Source organism: Oryctolagus cuniculus, chromosome 16 (assembly GCF_964237555.1).
Source record: "Oryctolagus cuniculus chromosome 16, mOryCun1.1, whole genome shotgun sequence".
Lineage (NCBI taxonomy): Eukaryota > Metazoa > Chordata > Mammalia > Lagomorpha > Leporidae > Oryctolagus > Oryctolagus cuniculus.
This window is the reverse complement of record NC_091447.1, coordinates 38,093,464-38,112,485: the sequence shown is the minus strand read 5'-3', so window position 1 is coordinate 38,112,485 and position 19,022 is coordinate 38,093,464. Positions and strand designations below refer to the sequence as shown.

At 40.7% G+C, this 19,022-nt stretch overlaps 1 protein-coding gene across 2 annotated transcripts in view; it reads right to left on the bottom strand.

Annotated features, from left to right (window-relative positions):
• COL28A1 (collagen type XXVIII alpha 1 chain) overlaps window positions 1-17,002 on the bottom strand; it is a 195,040-nt gene extending 178,038 nt beyond the window's left edge. The window contains exon 1 of one of the 2 annotated variants that reach the window (XM_008261700.4): window positions 16,722-17,002. The gene's annotated coding sequence lies outside the window, so the exon portion shown is untranslated. Of the gene's footprint in view, window positions 1-2,690; window positions 3,576-16,721 lie in introns of those variants that run through there. The other variant, XM_051852947.2, reaches the window with a different exon arrangement.
• Window positions 17,003-19,022: the final 2,020 nt, after the last annotated feature.

Sequence of the window (19,022 nt, the reverse complement as noted above, 5' to 3'; positions counted from 1 at the left end):
CTTTCATGAACACTTCTAGGAAAATATTTACATTGAGATTTTACATGTTGTTAATTCAAAGAAATCATGACACCACAACCAAGCATTTATTAGTAAATATTTGTCCCTATTCAAAGAAATGTATTCAAGGAGTCTTAATTTCCCATGATATGATGAGGAGCAGAGAGTAGGGGAGCCAGTTAAAGTTTTTCAGCCATACTCCGTCTGGTGAGGTACGTTCTCAGGGTCTGCTTTGTCATTTCCAGATTCTTTAGGGTGAATTCAGATTGCTATGCGGCCATTGCATTCATTATAACTGATTCTTGACAAACCAGTATTTTGCAGGATTGTAGAGAACCACCTCCATTTTGGTCTTAATGTGGCATGCACAACTTCAAGGAGTTCAGAGAGGAGTCAAAATCAAATCGCCCTCCTGTTCCCATAGAAACCCATTTCTCTTTTCTGCTCCTGTTTTGGAAACTGTCTCCAACAGGGTTCCTGGATAGACTGTAGCTGAACATTCCACGAATCAAGAGAGTGTGAGAGCAAAAGCAACAGATTTGCTGAAAAACAACATTGTTCTTCCAGTGTTAGCTGGAAGAACTAATGGGCAGAAAGAGGACTTGAAGCCATGAATCATCCCCTTAGAACTGCACTGCAAAACTACTTGGGTAAATTGACAATGAAAAATCTAATTCTGTATTAAAATCCTCAGTCATCTTCATTAGCCAATATGTCCAGCTACATGCCGAATGATTTTTAAACCCACATACTTCCATGGCAAAAGAATGATGTGTTACTAGCTCAGTCTGTCCAAGAGACAAGGAACAAGAAAGCTCATTTTGAGCCAGTATTCAACCTGGTCTGGAAATGCTTGCCTACTTCAGGAGTTATGGAAAACGGGTCACATTTACCTTCTTTGACATCTTGCCTTTAGGATATGTGAACTGAGAAGTGACAAGCACAATTTCTCCAGGTTCTGAACACAGAATGGAAATACAAGTACGTGTAAAGGCAGTGAGGAGTGAGATGGGAAGACTGACTTCTTTCATGCATGTCAGATGGGTAAACCCAAAGGAAGCAAAGCTGTTGGGTTGGGGATGGAGAAACAGATGGCTTCATACCACAGTATGCTCCTCAAATACCGCTGTCTAGCAGGAAGTTTATTAAAAGAACTTTGGATCAGTGCGACCAAGCAACTCAGCTGGCAGGCGCATCAAGTGCAATTGGCCAAATGCCAACTGCGCTTCAGGTCAGGTATACTAACATGTGACGACAGCTGGATTAAAAAAGAAGAGGGAAGAAGAAGAAGAAAATGTGCAACGGAAAAGGAACAAATTAAGGACATTCACCCTTAGGGAATTCCTTTAATAACCAAGGAGAATAATACAAAAGATGTACAACTTTAAGTCTGAAGGTTGGTGTAGAGGCAAGGCAATACAGAAAAATACAGCTGCTATTGCATTACAAAGAGAAATGTCCCTTGTATTACAAATGACTTTTCTCTTTGGTTGAGTCCATACCATAAGAAACATCCCAGAAATTGGGAGTATTGAATTTCACTAAGAGGAAGAGAGATTTTTTGCACACAAGCAACTCTTCAAAACACAGAGGTGATTTTCATGCTGGATTCTAAGAATCTTCTTAGAATCTTAGAATCTTCTTCTCCTTGGTAGGCTTCATTTATGGCTTTGGAAATACTGGCTTTAAACAGACTTATCTTTCCCCAAAACTAATTACCTGCTCATGTGGTTCTATAGGCATAGAATAATGCAATCATATCCAAACCCCAGTATGTATAATGTTCATTACACAATTCACTCATCACAATAATCACAAGATCTCATATTTAGTTACTATTTGCTCTGACAATTTTGATCTAACCTACCCAAACCAGTCTTGTCCTTCCATTCTGGTCCCCTATCATAGCTAGAGTACACACTTCTACCTTTCTACTCTTGTTCTCTTTTACTTACTAAAATCTCTTTCTTCTTTATTTGTTTGGCCTCTTAGGAGCTGCTTCATTTCTAATCATTTTTACCACATTTTATTTGCTTCAGTTTTTAATAATTCTAATCTATCTCCCTTTCAGAAGTCACATACAAAGAAAGCAGATTTCAAGGCATGAGATTCCATTATTTAAATGAAATAAATGTAATCTCTAGCTTTACTAATGATAACAGCAGAATCAATGACGATCTTTAGCTAAATGCAATATTTTACTTTTTTTGCCTAAAACTTACTTGAGTAAACATCAGGATGAGTGAATCTAAGAGACTTTATATTTAAGAATTTTTCAGAAATGAAATTATCTTCTAGTAGAGTTGTCCAATTTTGTTAAGTGTTTGCATCCCAATTATTTCTTTATGAAGATAAAATGATTGTATAAAGATGTTACTTTAATTGTCAAATTAGTCAAATACCCTATAATTAAAATTGAATAAAATATTATCCCAAATTAAGAAAAAGATCCCAAAGAGTATTAACATCACTACAATACAATACTGTTTAGTAGAATGAAAAATTAAAAATTTCAAAATATTTTTAAAATAAATTTTAAATGTCTACATCTTAGCAATAATTTGTTTCTCTCTAATAACTGATTTACAGTAGTAGCAGAGGATACAAAGTTTTGACAGCTTTCTTTATATAACAAGTATGTAAGCCATTTGGTCTTCCCAAATGTTTGAAACAAAGCAGTGATGTCTTACCTTACAATGACCGTCAGGAATTAAAGACAGGTTGCATAAATGTCCACAGCAAAGACTACCACCAGGGATGGAATTAGCTACTTGATATTGCTCTGCTTTGTGGAGTACAAAAATTGTCTTTGCATTTGGATCTTTTGCGATCTTTGATTCATGTTTATTAGGCTAAGTTTAAGCGAGAGTGGTCAGGCATTTGGCCAGGGTGCAAGATCTGGGTGGGAACTGTAAGTAATTTAAAGGAACAGAGTCCTTTCAGAGCAAGTCTGTGTTTTCCAGTCTATTGTCAAAACAACTTGAGAGAATTTTCTACATTTGGAGCATTTCTTGACAATCTGCTTTTGTTTCAGATGCTGTGTCCTTCTCCTCTTTTTGCTATATTTCTTTGCTTGCGGTATGCTCTCTAAGATACTGATTCTGAACAGCTCTGTGAAGTTATACATGACACCAAAATCAGATTAAAAATCAGTTGTCCAAGACAAGTAACGTGCTGATAACTATGGAAATTGGATGATAAGTACATAGAGAGTCATTGCACTAGGTTTATTTCTTCAGTCTTTGAAACTTTTCATCTAAACAGTTTATGGAAGAGTAGTCTAAACTTGGTCCTGGTTCTGCCCCTGTTTTCCCACTTAGGGAATGAGAGAATAGAATTATTAGGATCCACTGTAATGAGAGGTAGGTTTACAGTGGTCAATTTCTGATATCTCTGTTTCATCGACCTTTTTATATTTTCTACCCTGTGGGTTCAAACCATATTAAGTTGATGTTTATCAAAGGAAAATGTAATTCCAAGAAGCCCACTGACCCACAGATAATTCACGGTGTAGGAGGGCTTCTCTGTGGACTGCCTCTGAAAGAATAAAAAGGCAGAATACATTCATGCCATAACTGTTTCAAATCAGCTTTCTTAGGAAGTCATGTTATCATTCATGAATTTCATTAGGAAGCAGCCTCCTCCTCACAGTCATTTACCAGGTTCCAGGCCCAGTGCTAGGACTCACATACATTCTCTGAATCCTCCATAAACACACCATCCACTTACAGAAGTTGCTACAAGAATAAGTCAAGGTTTTCAGACAGGGAGGCAAAGGAGAGTTCAGAAACTTCCCCATTGTCTATCAAATGCTGGAATGAGACTTTAACTCATCCTCTATCTGACCCTGCACCTCACTTACAACAGCTTTTACATCATTACATTGAGCAACCATGTGAATGTTCCTGTTTCCATTCTCTCCCCATCACAAAGCAGTGTTTGAAGTTTCATGGGCTTTACTAACAGAAAAAAAGAAATGGGGGGTGGCATTTAGCACAGCGGTTTAGATGCCACTTGGGACACCTGTATCGCCTTTCAGAATGCCTAACCTGGAGTCCTGGGTCTGCTTTTGATTCTAGCTTCCTGCCAATGCACTCCCTGGGAGGCAGCCAGTGGTGGCTCAACTAGTTAGGTCCCTGCTATTCACAAAGGGAGATTCATATTTAGTTCCTGGCTCCTGGGTTCATCCTGGCCCAGGTGTAACAGGCATTTGGGAAGAACCAGTGGGATGGAAGCTATCTTTCTCTCTGTCTCTTTCTGCTTTTCAAATTAATAATTTTTTAAAAAAAATAAAGAAGAAATGGTATCCTCCAGAGGTAACAGTAGAATTTTCCAGAAACAACCATATATTTACCTGATAGCCTGCATATTAGTCACACTTTTCACCATATGAGACATGAGTACTAGGGAGTGAGATGTTTTCAGAAGGTCAACATTCTTTTTCCTGGGAACAAGCAAACAAGTGGTTCCTAGAGAGGAGAAAGGGATTAGAGCCCTCCTGCTTTAGAACTGTTGTGATTGAAGTCAGTGGGGAGTTGGAGTCCTACTGCCATTCCACTCTATCCTAAAATGTCAGAGAAACTCGAACTTGTGTTTTACTTCCTCTCATTCCCAGCTACAACAATCAGCACTAAGTTGATTGGGTAGATGACTTGAAAGAAATTTTGAGTTCTGTTCATTCATATAAAGTAATTAACTTTGTACATAGAAAAAAAAAGTTGATGGTCTATAACACAGTTGGATACACACCAGTCCAAATAAGAGAGCATGGGTGGGTAACTATGATGATGGGGAGAAAGGCAACTTGGAGACCGTGCCCTTCTGACTGTTGTTCTGTAACAAAGTCTTTGTAAAAGAAAGTCTTCATTTTTTACTATTATTAATGTAGATGGCCTAAAATAAGCACAAAATAAAACTGTTGAATGAATGATTATCAGAAGTAATATTTAAGTGTTTGTTAATCTCCTGAGGACCATGATATAACAGACTGCACCTCTCTAGAGCATTCCTGGTTTGAAAATCTTTTTCCAATTTTTAAAATATTCTCCTGTAGCACAATCTATATTCAATTATTAGTTTTGGTATAAGTGACAAAATCTTCATCTAAGCCCTGATAGTATGTTGGAGTTCTAGGGTCACTTAAAAGAAGTCAAAGTCTATTATGACTTATATGAGTGTACTTTAAATAGTTCATGGAATAGTTCATAAAAGTTTATCTTGGTGCAAAAAAAAAATTGAAATCTGTACACCTGAGGGGTATTCAAAAGGTTCACTGAAACATCTATTATGAAAAAATAGGCATGGATTTCAAGAAATTTTGGACCAAAATAAACTTATCTTGCAATTCATGAACTATTTAAAGTCCCCTCATAAACCTAGGAAATTTTATCTGAATGAAGTCACAGCTGCACAAGAGAGGCTGATAACAAACTAATTCAAACTTGCATCAAAATTACCTATCCATGAGGTTGGCATTTGTCCTAGTGGTTAGAATGGCAATTAAGATGCCATGTCCCATATTAGAGTACCTGATTTCAATTCCCAGTTCCAGCTGCCAATTCCAGTTTCCTGTCAACGCAAGCCCTAGGAGACAGCAGACCCAAGTTGCTGGATCCCTGCTACCTATAAGAGATGCTTGGACTGAGTTCTCAGCTCCTGGCTCCAACCCTGGTTTCCCACAACCATCATGGGTATTTAGGGAATGAACCAGCACATAGGAGTGCTCTTTCTCTTTTTCTCTGTCTCACTCTTCATCTCTATTTCTCTGGCTCTTGACTTTGAAAAGGACCGAGAATAAGGTTTGTGTGATGTTTCACTAGCTTCCCTGCAATGTCAACCATCCCTCACAATGTTGATCCAAAGGAGGAAAATACATTATCAACTGATATAGGAAAGACCATCAAGGCACAGGAAACAAAAGTAAAATGAAACAAATGGGATTATATCAAACTCAGAAGCTTCCGCACATCAAAGGACACAATCAATATAGTGAAGAGACATCCAACAGAATGGGAAAAATATTTGTAAACTACTTATCCAACAAAGAATTAATATTCAGCATATATCAGCAACTTAAAATTCAACAACAAAAAGTCAATTCAGTTAAGAAGTGGGCAAAGGACATGAATAGACAGTTCTTAAAAGGAGAAATACAAGTGGCCAATAGATACAGAAAAAATGCCCAATACCACTAGTCACCAGGGAAATGCATATCAAAGCCACAGTGGGATAATCTCACTCTTTCAGAATGGCTATAACCCAAAAGAGAGCAACAATTGTTGGTGAGGATGTGGAGAAAGGGAATCCTTCTACACTACTGATGGAATGCAAATTGGTGCAGCCATTGTGGAAAACTGTATGGAGATTTCTTAAAAAAACAGAAATGGACTTGCCATATGATCCAGCAATCCCACTACTGGGTATAACCAAAAAGCATGAACTCAGATAGCTACACCACCATGTTTATAGCAACACTGTTCCTGTGGGGAGCAACTCGGACTAGCTAAGTTACTGGAATTAAGACTTATTCTATGCATCTGCTCTCCCACAATATGGCGCTGGGAGAGGAGTAAACAGCTTCTATGCATCTGCCTCTCGCCAACTTGAGTGATGACCTGCAGGAGCTGATCCTGCTCCTAATTGGAGGAGAGCAGCGTGCTTGGCGTGTGGGTAGCAGAGTTGGGATTGGTGGAAGAGGACTATAAAGGAGGAGAGAGACAACATGCACCAGGAACATCTAAGGGGAACACCTGAAGGAACACCTGTGCAGCCCCCGAGAGAGCCGGCCGGTGGTGTGCCACTCCCCCGCGGAAGTGGGGAAAGTGGCAGGGGGCACCGCCCTTCCACGGAGGTGGAAGGGTCGGTAGCCAACCCGGGAAGAACCAGCAGCAAACCCGGGGAGGGCCGAGCAGACAAAAGAACAGCGCAGGGTCCTGTGTCGTTCCTCCACGAAGAGGGGGAGCGACAGTTCCAAATAGCCAAAAGGTGTCCATCATCAGATGAATGGATAAAAAAAAATGTAGCAAATATACATATATAAAAATCACATTTTCATATGCATATATACAATGAAATATTATTCAGCTATAAAAAAGAATGAAATTCTATCATTTGCAGCAAAAATGGTTGGAGATGGAGAATATCATGTTGAGTGAAATAAGCCAGACACAGAAAGACAAATATCACATTTTCTCCCTTGTATGTGAGAGCTAAAATTCAAGAAAGAGAAATGCATGTATTAGTTTTACTGCAAATACAGTGATTTTTTTTGTGAAACAAATTGATAGACATTATATATTACTATAGTTTTAATGATCTTGTGACTATTTTTAAATTTACTTTATATGAACGAAGTTGAATGTCTTTTCATTTGATTATTGTTTATAGCCCTCACCTATTTTCCTGCTAGATTATAGTATTTTTACTTTTTTATTTGTTGAACTGTTTATTTAGTGGAGCCATTCAGCCTTTGACTATAAAGTAAATAAAAACACATTAAATCAAAAAATGATAAATTAAGTTGGAAAAATAAAATGCTATAAAAGAAAATAAATATGAAAGCACAAAAGGAAAAAATAACACCAAAATGGTATTGGTTCTATCTATCTGTCAACAAAGGGAAAGAATAAAAGCATTCAAAGGCAATTTTGAGAATGAGAATCATTTAAACAAAGAGTGAATATGCATGTCTATAAAATGACCTATTGTTAATAAAAGGCAGGAAGTATGACATTACTTAAATCCCTGTTCCCTAACCAAATTCTGATTGAGTTGACCTTTCTACATTCCATCGATTTTTTTTTTGAAGATTTCTTTTATTTATTTGAAAGAGTTACAGAGGGGGGCTGGCACTGTGGCATAGTAGGTAAAGCTGCCACCTGCAGTGCTGGCATCCCATGTGGGCGTGGGTTGGAGTCCCACTGCTCCACTTCTGATCCAACTCTCTGCTATGGCCTGGGAAAGCAGTGGAAGATGGCCCAAGTCCTTGGGCTCCTGCACCCACATGGGAGACCCAGAATAAGCTCCTGGCTCCTGGCTCCTAGCTTTGGATTGGCACAGCTCTGACCATTGCAGCCAACTGGGAGTGAACCAGTAGATGGAGGACCTTTCTTTCTGCCTCTCCTTCTCTCTGTAACTCTGACTTTCAAATAAAATAAGTAACTCTTTAAAAAGAAAAGAGTTACAGAGAGAGGTAGAGGCAGAGAGAGAAGAGTCTTCCACCTGCTGGTTCACTATCCAAATTGCCACAACAGCCGAAGCCAAGTTGATCCAAAGCCAGGAACCTGGAGCTTCTTCCAAGTCTCCCATGGGGTGCAGGGGCCCAAGTATTTGGGTCATCTTCCACTGCTTTTCCAGGCCACAGCAGAGAGCTGGATCAGAAGTGGGGCAGCTGGGATATGAACAGGTGCCCATATACGATGCCGGTACAGCAGGCAGAGGTTTAGTCTACTATGCCACGGTGCCGGCCCCCTCTATTTTTTAATTACTTAATAGATTAAAATTATTCTAAAATTCTTTGATAAAGTTATAGAAATATTAGTTCAATTAGCTTTATATTATTTACTCCCTTCTATGTTTTGCTTATTTTTTGTTATTTGGTTCCCCATTTGAATAACTGTACCTCATGTGCAACACATAGAACCTTCTAGAGCATGGTGATAACATCAACTCCTTTGTCCCCATATCTTGTTTTGTTTTGACAGATAGAGTTAGGCAGCAAGAGAGAGACACAGAGAGAAAGGTCTTCCTTCTGTTGGTTCACCCCCCAAATGGCCACTACGGCCAGCATGCTACACCGATCCAAAGCCATGAGCCAGGTGCCTCCTCCTAGTCTCCCACGCGGGTGCAGGGCCCAAGCACTTAGGCCATCCTCCACTGCCTTCCCAGGCCACAGCAGAGAGCTGGACTGGAAGAGGAGCAGCCAGGATTAGAACCTGGCACCCATATGGGATGCCGGTGCCTCAGGTGGAGGATTAGCCAAGTGAGCCATGGCACCAGCCTCCCAATCTTATATCTGTTAAAACATTTCTCTACAATTTTCCTTTAATATTGGTATTTCCTTATTCCATGTTGGTTATTCCTTAGTAGCAGCAATAATTTTATACTCAAAAAATCTGGGTGCTAACTAAAAATATTTACAATTTTCCTCTCTAATGACTTTCTGAAAGTGGATTGAACTACTCCAATTATAAGTTTGAACTTCCATTTTTTGTTAAATTATTCCTTTCAGTCAATGGATAGAACAGTCTTAACTATTTCATGCAGAACCCAACAAGACAAAGATCAGATCCATTTACACTTTACTTTTAATGGGGAAAATAAATCCTATTTTTCACTTCCTTGATTTTCCTTTCATGTTTATAACAATGTTGTACTGTTTCTTGGTAAGTTCTTCAATTTTCCTCTAGTTATATTTTTCAACATTTCTGGATTGGGGATTAATAATAACATCAAATCTCAGAACTGGAAGCAAACATAGAAATCCCTTTTCTTAATCATTCCATTTAACAGTTGATCAAACAGTGGGCAGGTATTGAGACCCAGTGAAAAGTGAAAACACAAGTCAGGGAGGGAATAAAGTGTAGACTATTGGGTGTCAATGGGTCAATTTCCATTGTCCCTACACTCCCCAAGAAGTTGTGGGTCTTTGCATGAGAAACTAGAAGGAAAGGGAGGCTGTATGACCCCTAATTTTTGCTGGAACTGTAGACAGAGGCTTAGCCTTCTATGCCACAGCACCAGCCCAGGGCTAATGTTTTGAGAAAATTGAATTGACATTATGTTTGGATAATAGCTATCTCTTACAAGGCTTGATTATACAACCCTAATTAAAGTCAGAATCAACTGATTTTTCCTATATTTAAATTCTATATTTCCTCCTATACAACAATAGTTTATTTCTTCTGTACTCTTAATTTCTGTACTAAGGATAAATCATTCATGGACAAAATTCACAGTGAAAGGTACTTCAAGTGAATTAATATTTTGAATATTTGCATAAGAAAAATCTTTTAATACTACTAAACCCTACAAAAAAATACTCATTATAATCACTCATTGTTTATACCTAGAACCATAGATTCTGAAATTATACATATAGTTTTTCAATGTAATTAACTTTGACTTAATCATGTATTTTTATATGATAATTGACCAAATTCAGAAATGACAAATATCAACAAATTAGGATAGATCATTGGTCTTTAGGGACTATGGCTTGAAAAAGATATTTGGGCACCATCTTGTGGAGCTTTGTAGAAAGACACAGAGTGACAGTTTATTCAGTATCATTAAAAGATTAAAGTTCTCAGTCACTCAGGATGCTGGATGGGTAGAATATAGGCTGCTTTCTATCAGTTTTATGGGTAGAGGAACGAGGTAGTGGAGCAAAGGATTGATAAAATTACTTTTATGTATAAATAAACTCTCTACATCACTTCTGATGAAATCTGAAATTTGCTTAACATATGAACTTACTTTCTACTGTATGTGAGGCACTGGATACAAAACAAATAAAGTCACTTCAACCTATCAAGGAGAGTCAAGTAAAAGACAATGGAAATTTTTACCAGAATGTTTTCAGAAGTCATCAGATTCACTGGCGTGGTAGTTTAGACACTACTTGAGACACCTGCATTCTACGGTGAATGGAGGGTCTGGGCTCAAATCCTGGCTACACTCTTCATTCTAGCTTCAAGCTCATGCATACCCTGGGAAGCAGCAGGTGATGGCTCAAGTACTTGCGTGTTTGCAACTCAGAAGGAAGACATAGATTGAGTTCTTGGCTCTTAGCTTAGCTCAGTCCTGGTTGTTGCTGGCCTTCACAAAATGAACTAGCAAATAGGATATATTCTCTCTCTCTCCTTCCCTCCCTCCCTCCCCACCTTTCAAATAAATAAAATGTATATTTTTAAAGAGTAATCAAACTCAAACTCTGGGTACTATTTCCACACTGAATTATTTGGGACTAAAATGTACTGGTTCTGTTGTGCCCAGATCGTTAGATCCCCACAGAGACCCCCTGAGAGTCGATCACACTGAACTGCAAAAGCAAGATTTATTCAGGAGTACAAGCCACGACAGGGACCCCATCCAACCAACCGGCATAGTGGAGGAAGGAGTGAGGCCCCGGTCTTTGGGAGAGTTTTTAAAGGAAAAAAGGGCTACATCAGCAGAAAAATAGAGTTACATACAGCAAGGGAGCTTTGGGTACAGGGAGTTACAGTGGGGGGCTTATAGCATGGGAGCTTTGGGTCAGGGAATTACTTTGTTTAGCAATCTCTACTGTGCTGTCCTTGGTCTACCGAGCTAGCTGTCCCTGGTAAGCTTTGATATCTCTGGAATGCCTGAATGCCTGCTTTTACAAGGACTTGGGTCTGCTATGGGAAATGGAGGCTGCTTTTTTTTATTGTTTTAAAATGGAGTCACTTTGGTTCTTCATTTCCCCCTTATTTTTGTACATGTTTGAAAAACCCAATCATGGGTTTTGGACTGACATTTTATAGGTTTTACAAACATTTAAAGGTTTATATTGGGACCATTGGACCATTAATTGAATGGTGCCCAATCTCTGTTTCATAAACTGTACAAGTTTGTTAGCAATGGAAGGGCCAAATGTTAAAAATCAAAATCAGGAGAATAAGGGGCCCTATGAGTCCTGATAGTAGGGTGGCTTGCCACGGAGAAGAATTGAACCAAGACTTAAACCACCCTGAGAGGCCTCCCGTTCTCTTTTTCATTTTGCCAGCCCCTCCCTGACTTTAGCCAGCCATGTTATCTTTTATTAGGCCCGAGTGATCGGCGTAAAAGCAGCATTCTTTCCCAGAGTGGCACACAGCCCACCACATCAGTCCCAGAAGTCCAAGAAGTGCAGAGAGATGATGATCCGTCTTCAGAGTCACCCCTGCTGACGTGGAACAATGAGGTACTCTGCGCTGCCATGGGGCGATGTCTTAAGCCGCTGGCTCCTGGGTGGGGAGCCGAGCACATTCCTGTAGTAGCATTTGGTTGACCGCCTGGTTGCCGAAGGCCTTGGTTCACTCCATTACCAGCTGTAAACACTTAGACACTGTAGTATAGAGACAGGGTGAGAATAAAGCAGATTCCAGTCAAAACCGGGAGAAAAGCCACTCATTAGTGTGGGAGAGGATTATCAATACACACGTGCTGGGAGTATAAACGGCAATCTACTTCAGAGAACAAAGAATTTACAGAAATCCTCAGTGTTTAATTTTTGTTCTACTTTTATACACAGAATAATGACTAGTTATTTGCCGTATGTCTTTAACTTTTTAACTTTGTGCATTTACTTTTTCTAAACAAGGCGGAGCTGCTGCTGCTATGTGTAACTGAGACAGTAGTTGATATTTAATAGGAAACACTGCTCACAGACTCACAGAACTGTACTCCCTACTAGCCAAATTTACCTAATAATGAATTATCTTGATAATGGAGAGTAGATACCATATGCACTAATACAGATGTTGAAGTCACACTTTTAAACAAGGTAATTTACATTTTGAAGTACACTATTTATGGTAATACTGTTTAAGAGATACTACTGCTGCCCCCACAGGATATGTACAGAATGTCTGTATACCACTGACTTTAATAAGCAACAAAATTACAAAGGAATGAGGCCCAGGAGTGTGCCAGACAGGGTCCAGAACAAAGGACAGAGTTGCTATTAGAGGAGTCAAGAAAGGTGTTGTCCAAGTTACAAGTAAGTTTTCCGATTGAGAGGCAAAAAGAACCAGAAAAAGGGGCTTGATAATATCCTGGTGGCTTTAGGCCTTGTAAGTTAAGGGACCTAGACCTATCTATCTCTTTACATAGGGTACATTTTAAGGGAGGTGTGAACCTCCTTGGGGAAGGCACTCTGTTGACTTTTATTACTTACCTGGCCTGGGAGAGCAGCTGGCCAGGTAAAGACAGGTGGCATCTCCAACAGGAAATTTACAGCTCTGTCTGCAACTGACCCTACTTGGCCATTCTTTCAACAGTGGTGGTCACTTTTCAGCTTAGAGCCAATAGGATCTGTGACTCTGACCTGAAGTCCTTCGATTCCAGGGCAGGTCCATTTCCAGTGATCCAACTCTTGGCTGGCAGAGCTCCCAGAGCTCTTTATAAGCTGACTTCTGCTGAAGCCCAGGCTTACCACATCGAAAGCCACTGCAGTGGACTGGCCCATTGGGTCTCCCTGAGGGCAGATCACTGTACAGAGCTACCTGTAATAGGCCTGCCACCCATCTTTACATTGTTTCTGATGCCCAGCTCTCTCTTCCTCCTGGTTTTTGTTAAATCAGACCAGAGAATGAAAGTCAAGGGCATGCTCAATCCCACCTCTAATTTTTGTTGCCTAGACTAGAAGTCTAGAGTTATAGGCGTGTTTCTTATGAATATTTAGCTGGGCTGAGTTACTCTGATTTCTGAACATGGTTGACCTTTAACAGAACTGACTTATGTCCTTACCCAAATAGCTATGCAAGGATACTGCCAGATTGTCACTACAAAATCTTACCAGTTACCAGCCACGCTTAAAAAACCTTGCACCACCAGAAGCAAAACAGATACGTTACTCTGTGTGGTGTTGCCTGGCAGTGGCTTTAATTTTCTACGCTAGTCTTTAATCCAAGTAATTAAGTAATCTCACAAGGAATAATCATATATGGCAATAGGGTCAAAAAGGTAGGGCAGTTCTTCCATGCACAAACATTTTAAGAGTAATATCAATGAAAATTTAGCAAATAGATTTAATTATTAGACAACAACTTAGGAAAACACCTACCAGAAGGTCCAATGTCCTTTACAAATGTTAAGAAACATCTCTTAAATACCCAACATGGTATAGCTTATTTAATCAGCAAATTTAAGCACAAGTATATAAAATGTTTCCAGTTTTTTTTTTAACAAGTTTATAGAGATTTAGGTTACACAAATTTTCAATTAACTTCAGCTGTTTAAACTTACGGGGAACATTTTGTTACAGATTACAATATAATCAAGCTCTATAGCAATATGAACACTTGAGATAACTTTCTTGTATACATAACATTTAGTTCAGCAGAGACATTAGAAAAACATACATAAATGATACAGAGGAGTTGATTTAAAGGCTAACCACATTTAGATAGATGCATTTAGTTTCACAGCAAACTACAGGGTTACATACATCAGAATAAAGCAGTTTCAGTAATAGTTGTTAAAATCTTTAACCTTTTTTATAGATCACCAATTGATTTGAATTACTTTATGATCTTAGTAACCTCAGTTAACTATACTTTTTTCCCAGTTGGTACCTGTAATACATTATTGGCTTTATCAGTTTACAGAGTCATCCCAAAGTACTGAATACAATAGATGTAGCTGGAAAAAGTCCATTGCAACCCATAGGAGGACAGTTAAACACAGAACCAACAGTAACCAACAAGAGACACTTGTTTACTTTATATAGCATTTTGAAAGCACCTGTAGGATTTTATAAGGCACACTTAACTCTTTTAGGCCTCTGGGGCCCCTTCACCAAGATGACCATTATGTTTAGTAACACTGGATTACCAGACTTCATAATTTTCAGACATTTGTATTAATACCATTTTATATCATGACATAATACAGACCAAATTTGATCATTGTTACAGGGTTATTATTTAAAGGTTTGAAAATAAGCACATATTTAAATAACCCATAGCTCTTAATAAAAACTCAGTTGTTTTTAAACAATTAGAATTTAACAGAGACATCAAGAGAACATAATAGATTAACTTATTGCTCTAACAGAGTCAGTAATAGTTTTTCTGTCTAAAAATTTTTTATAACTTTTTGTGACTTTTACATACCCTCTTTAACTTATTTGAAACATATTTTTATACTTGTGATTTTTTTATCTGTCAAGACAACATTTTTAAACAAGGTAACACATTAAATTTCAGCATCAATTACTTTTAAGTGATGAACTATTTTTATATGGACAATTTATGAAAACACGTTAGCAAATTTTAGTAGTTTTTCTATAGAACATAAGGTGTTGAAAGTACCAAAGTTTACATTTAGACACTTATCTCATTTGTCTTTACCCAATTTAAATTAGCAGTTACACCTAAATGACTTAAGATCCTGTTATTATATATCTCTATCTGAATTTTATTAAAATTAAAATTATATTTATCTAAAACAAGTGTTAATTACTTATTACGGTTTCATTGAGTACTGACCACCCAGAAATTTGTTAAAACAAATTGTAAAATAAGTTCAGCAAGTTACAAAGCAGTATCTTCTGGCTTGCACGAGATAAAACAGAAGAGCCATCAGAAGGGTGGGATACCCGATTTGTTTCATTGATAAGACAGGGAGAGTAGACTTTGGAGCAGACCTGGTTCTAAGGTAAAGTTCAAATTCTGAGATAAGACAAGGGGGAGGAGAGTTACCCAGGCCACGCCAGTCTCTAAGGCCAAATTCGAATTTTGCGCCAATCTTGCGCACAGCACCGCTGCTTTGAGATCCGCCAGTAGCGCCTGGCGATAGACATGGAGTCTCTCCTTTACAGAAATTAACCCAACTGTAATTGTCCTTTTTAACATTTACATTGTTCCAACACGCCAGAGGCTGTTCACCTTGGAGACCTGCTGCAGATATGGGTACGGCCCGCCGCAAGATTTACACCCTCTTTCCCAGATTTTTAAGGGCCAGCGAGAGCTCACCGGACGCCGCTGCCAGCCCCCGTGGGCTCCCGCTGGCTTCTCAGCGCTTCACTGAATTTCTTTACTTTGACATATAGAGCACTGGGCAGAAATCACATCGCATCCACACACCCCACGGGCCCTCATGTTGCTTTAACAGTTGGATTCCCCTGGTCCGCACCAGTTCTAAGTCGGCTGCTATTCGCCCGCCAAGGCGAGCCACTGCGCGGAACAGTGGCCACAGAGGCGGGCCCGACGTGGGGGGGAGGGGCCGCGCGCCCGCACAGCACCTCAGCTGGGGGGGAGGGGTGTCTCCTTGCACCCCGACCCCGGGAGCGCCGCGTGCACGCGCACATGCCGTGCCTGCCAGGCTCCCCGAAGGCGGCTGCAACTCCCGTCACAGCTGTGGCTATCCATGGGAAGGGCCCAGAGTCCCTACCACCTGCTCCCCGGGTGCTGGGGGGGGGCATTGTCCAGCCACGGCACGTGCCCAACTCTGCTTTGCGCTCCATCCCGACTGACCCAATCCTTAACCTACATTATCATGAGCCACTTTTTTTTACATTTTTTCACTGTGCAAGAGTTAGATTCAGTGGAGAGGATGTAGTTGTAGTCGCCCCCATGTTCTGTCCAGTAAAGTCAGTTGTCAACAGAAATAACACAAACACCACTTAACAAAAAGGCGAACAAACACGGGGCCTGCACAGAATTTCCGCAGACAGATTCAGGTGGTCATATTAGAGAAGGTCTCCACTGTTCTGAGGGCAAACCTCCAGGAATCTGAAGGAGACCAAAGACCTTATGGATGGGACGAGAACTCTGCAACAGTCCCTCTTCTCTTCGTCCCCAGACACAGATTGGACCTCCCCAGGTCCCAGCCAAGGAATCGGGACATCTCCCATTTCCTCCGGGGTGTGCCCTGCAAGCACGTCCGCTCGGGCAGTGACCCTCCACAGATTCAGAATACAGATGCAACGGCGGCCAATGCTACAGATTCAGACTTAGACACAGTTAAACAACGAACAAATAGACTAACAAACTCACCCAGTTGACTGGAGCAATCCTTCGGGGTCAAGGTCACTGGGGGGCTTTTGGGGATCACAATCCCAGACGAGCCCCCAAATTACGTTGTGCCCAGATTGTTAGATCCCCGCAGAGACCCCCTGAGAGTTGATCACACCAAACTGCAAAAGCAAGGTTTATTCGGGAGTACAAGCCACGACAGGAACCCCATCCAACCAACCGGCACAGAGGAGGAAGGAGTGAGGCCCCAGTCTTTGTTTGGGAGAGTTTTTAAAGGAAAAAAGGGCTACATCAGCAGAAAAAAAAGAGTTACATACAGCACGGGAGCTTTGGGCCCAGGGAATTACTTTGTTTAGCAATCTCTACTGTGCTGTCCTTGGTCTACCAAACTAGCTGTCCCTGGTAAGCTTTGATATCTCCAGAATGCCTGAATGCCTGCTTTTACAAGGACTCGGGTCTGCTATGGGAAACGGAGGCTGCTTTTTTTTATTGTTTTAAAATGGAGTCACTTTGGTTCTTCAGTACCTATAATTTACTTTGAACTGCATCATTAAATAAAGGGAAACGGATAAAGGGGTGGGGAGATGGATAGATATGTGATAAAGCAAACCTGCAAAGCCAGCATCCCATACAGGTGCCGGTTTTAGTCCTGGCTGCTCCACTTCCGATCCAGCTCTCTGCAATGGCCTGGGAAAGAAGTGGAAGATGGCCCAAGTGCTTGGGCTCCTGCACGCACATGGGAGACCTGGCAGAAGCTCCTGGCTTCCCGCTGGCTCAGCCCTGACTGTTGAGGCCATCTAGGGACTGAAGTCGTGGATGGAAGATCGCTCTCTCTGTCCTGGCTTTGGCCCAGCCCAGTCCCTGCCATTGCAGCCATCTGGGGAGTGAATTTACAGATGGAACTTCTCTGTCTCTTTCCCTCTAACTCTGCCTTTCAAATAAATAAAATCTTTTTTTTTTTAATTTATTTTTTATTTATTTTTTTTTTGACAGGCAGAGTGGACAGTGAGAGAGAGAGACAGAGAGAAAGGTCTTCCTTTGCCGTTGGTTCACCCTCCAATGGCCGCCGCGGCCAGCGCGCTGCGGCCGGCGCACCGCGCTGATCCGATGGCAGGAGCCAGGAGCCAGGTGCTTTTCCTGGTCTCCCATGGGGTGCAGGGCCCAAGCACCTGGGCCATCCTCCACTGCACTCCCTGGCCACAGCAGAGAGCTGGTCTGGAAGAGGGGCAACCGGGACAGAATCCGGCGCCCCAACGGGGACTAGAACCCGGTGTGCCGGCGCTGCTAGGCGGAGGATTAGCCTAGTGAGCCGCGGCGCCGGCAATAAAATCTTTTTAAAAATTGTGGAATCTACTAGGTGAGGAGTGGGTTTGGTATATAAATCTGTCAATTTTTCTTAATGTTTACAAATTTTTATAACAAAATGTTAGGCCAGAAAAAAAAGATAGCAATATAGTGTGAAAATATCCTTAAAAGTGACCTGGAAAGAGGCACCCTAAAGACTGATACACAAGGAGAAAGCATAGGGAGCACAGGATAAGCAGGGGGTCTTTTATTCCATATTAAAGTCTGCAGACTTTATCTTGAAAGCTATGAAGAGCTACTGGACAACTTTTTTTTTTTTTTTAGTCTGGACTGGGCTTTATTTTCAGAACACAGAGAAATGGAAGTAAAGACCCAACAGTGGTCTGGAAGGTGACGCGACGGATCCCGGCGTGCGGGGGCGCAACGTCAAAATAAAATCCACCGTGGGTCCATCGTCGTGAGGGAGGGGCCAGCCCTGGGCCGTGCTACTGGACAATTTTAAGCAGAGGTGGGGGAAGTGACACTAACACATTTTCATTTTAGCAAAATCACTCTGTAGCTGTATGAAGAATTAATTGCAGGAAAACAAGCCTGCAAGCTGAGACCTATTAGGAAACTATTACTGTAACACAAGTGAGAGACAAAGCTCTCAAGTCCCAGCTGTGGGAATGGAAAGAAGTGAACAATTCTAATATTTAGGAAGAAGAGTTGAAGAACATAGCAGCTTCCAGACCCAGAAAAGTGGAAGAAATAAAAGGAAAAGACAATAACCAGTGAGAAGTAACAACTGGCCTTCAGGAAAAAATTATATACATGCACATATCTATATATCTAATATAATGCACCTAAGTTGATTATACTGATGCAAAGGATATGTAGTATGCAATTTATAAATAACAACCAGGCCGGCACCATGGCTCACTAGGCTAATCCTCCACCTGCGGCGCTGGCCCCCGGGGTTCTAGTCCCGGTCGCTCCTCTTCCAGTCCAGTTCTCTGCTGTGGCCTGGGAAGGCAG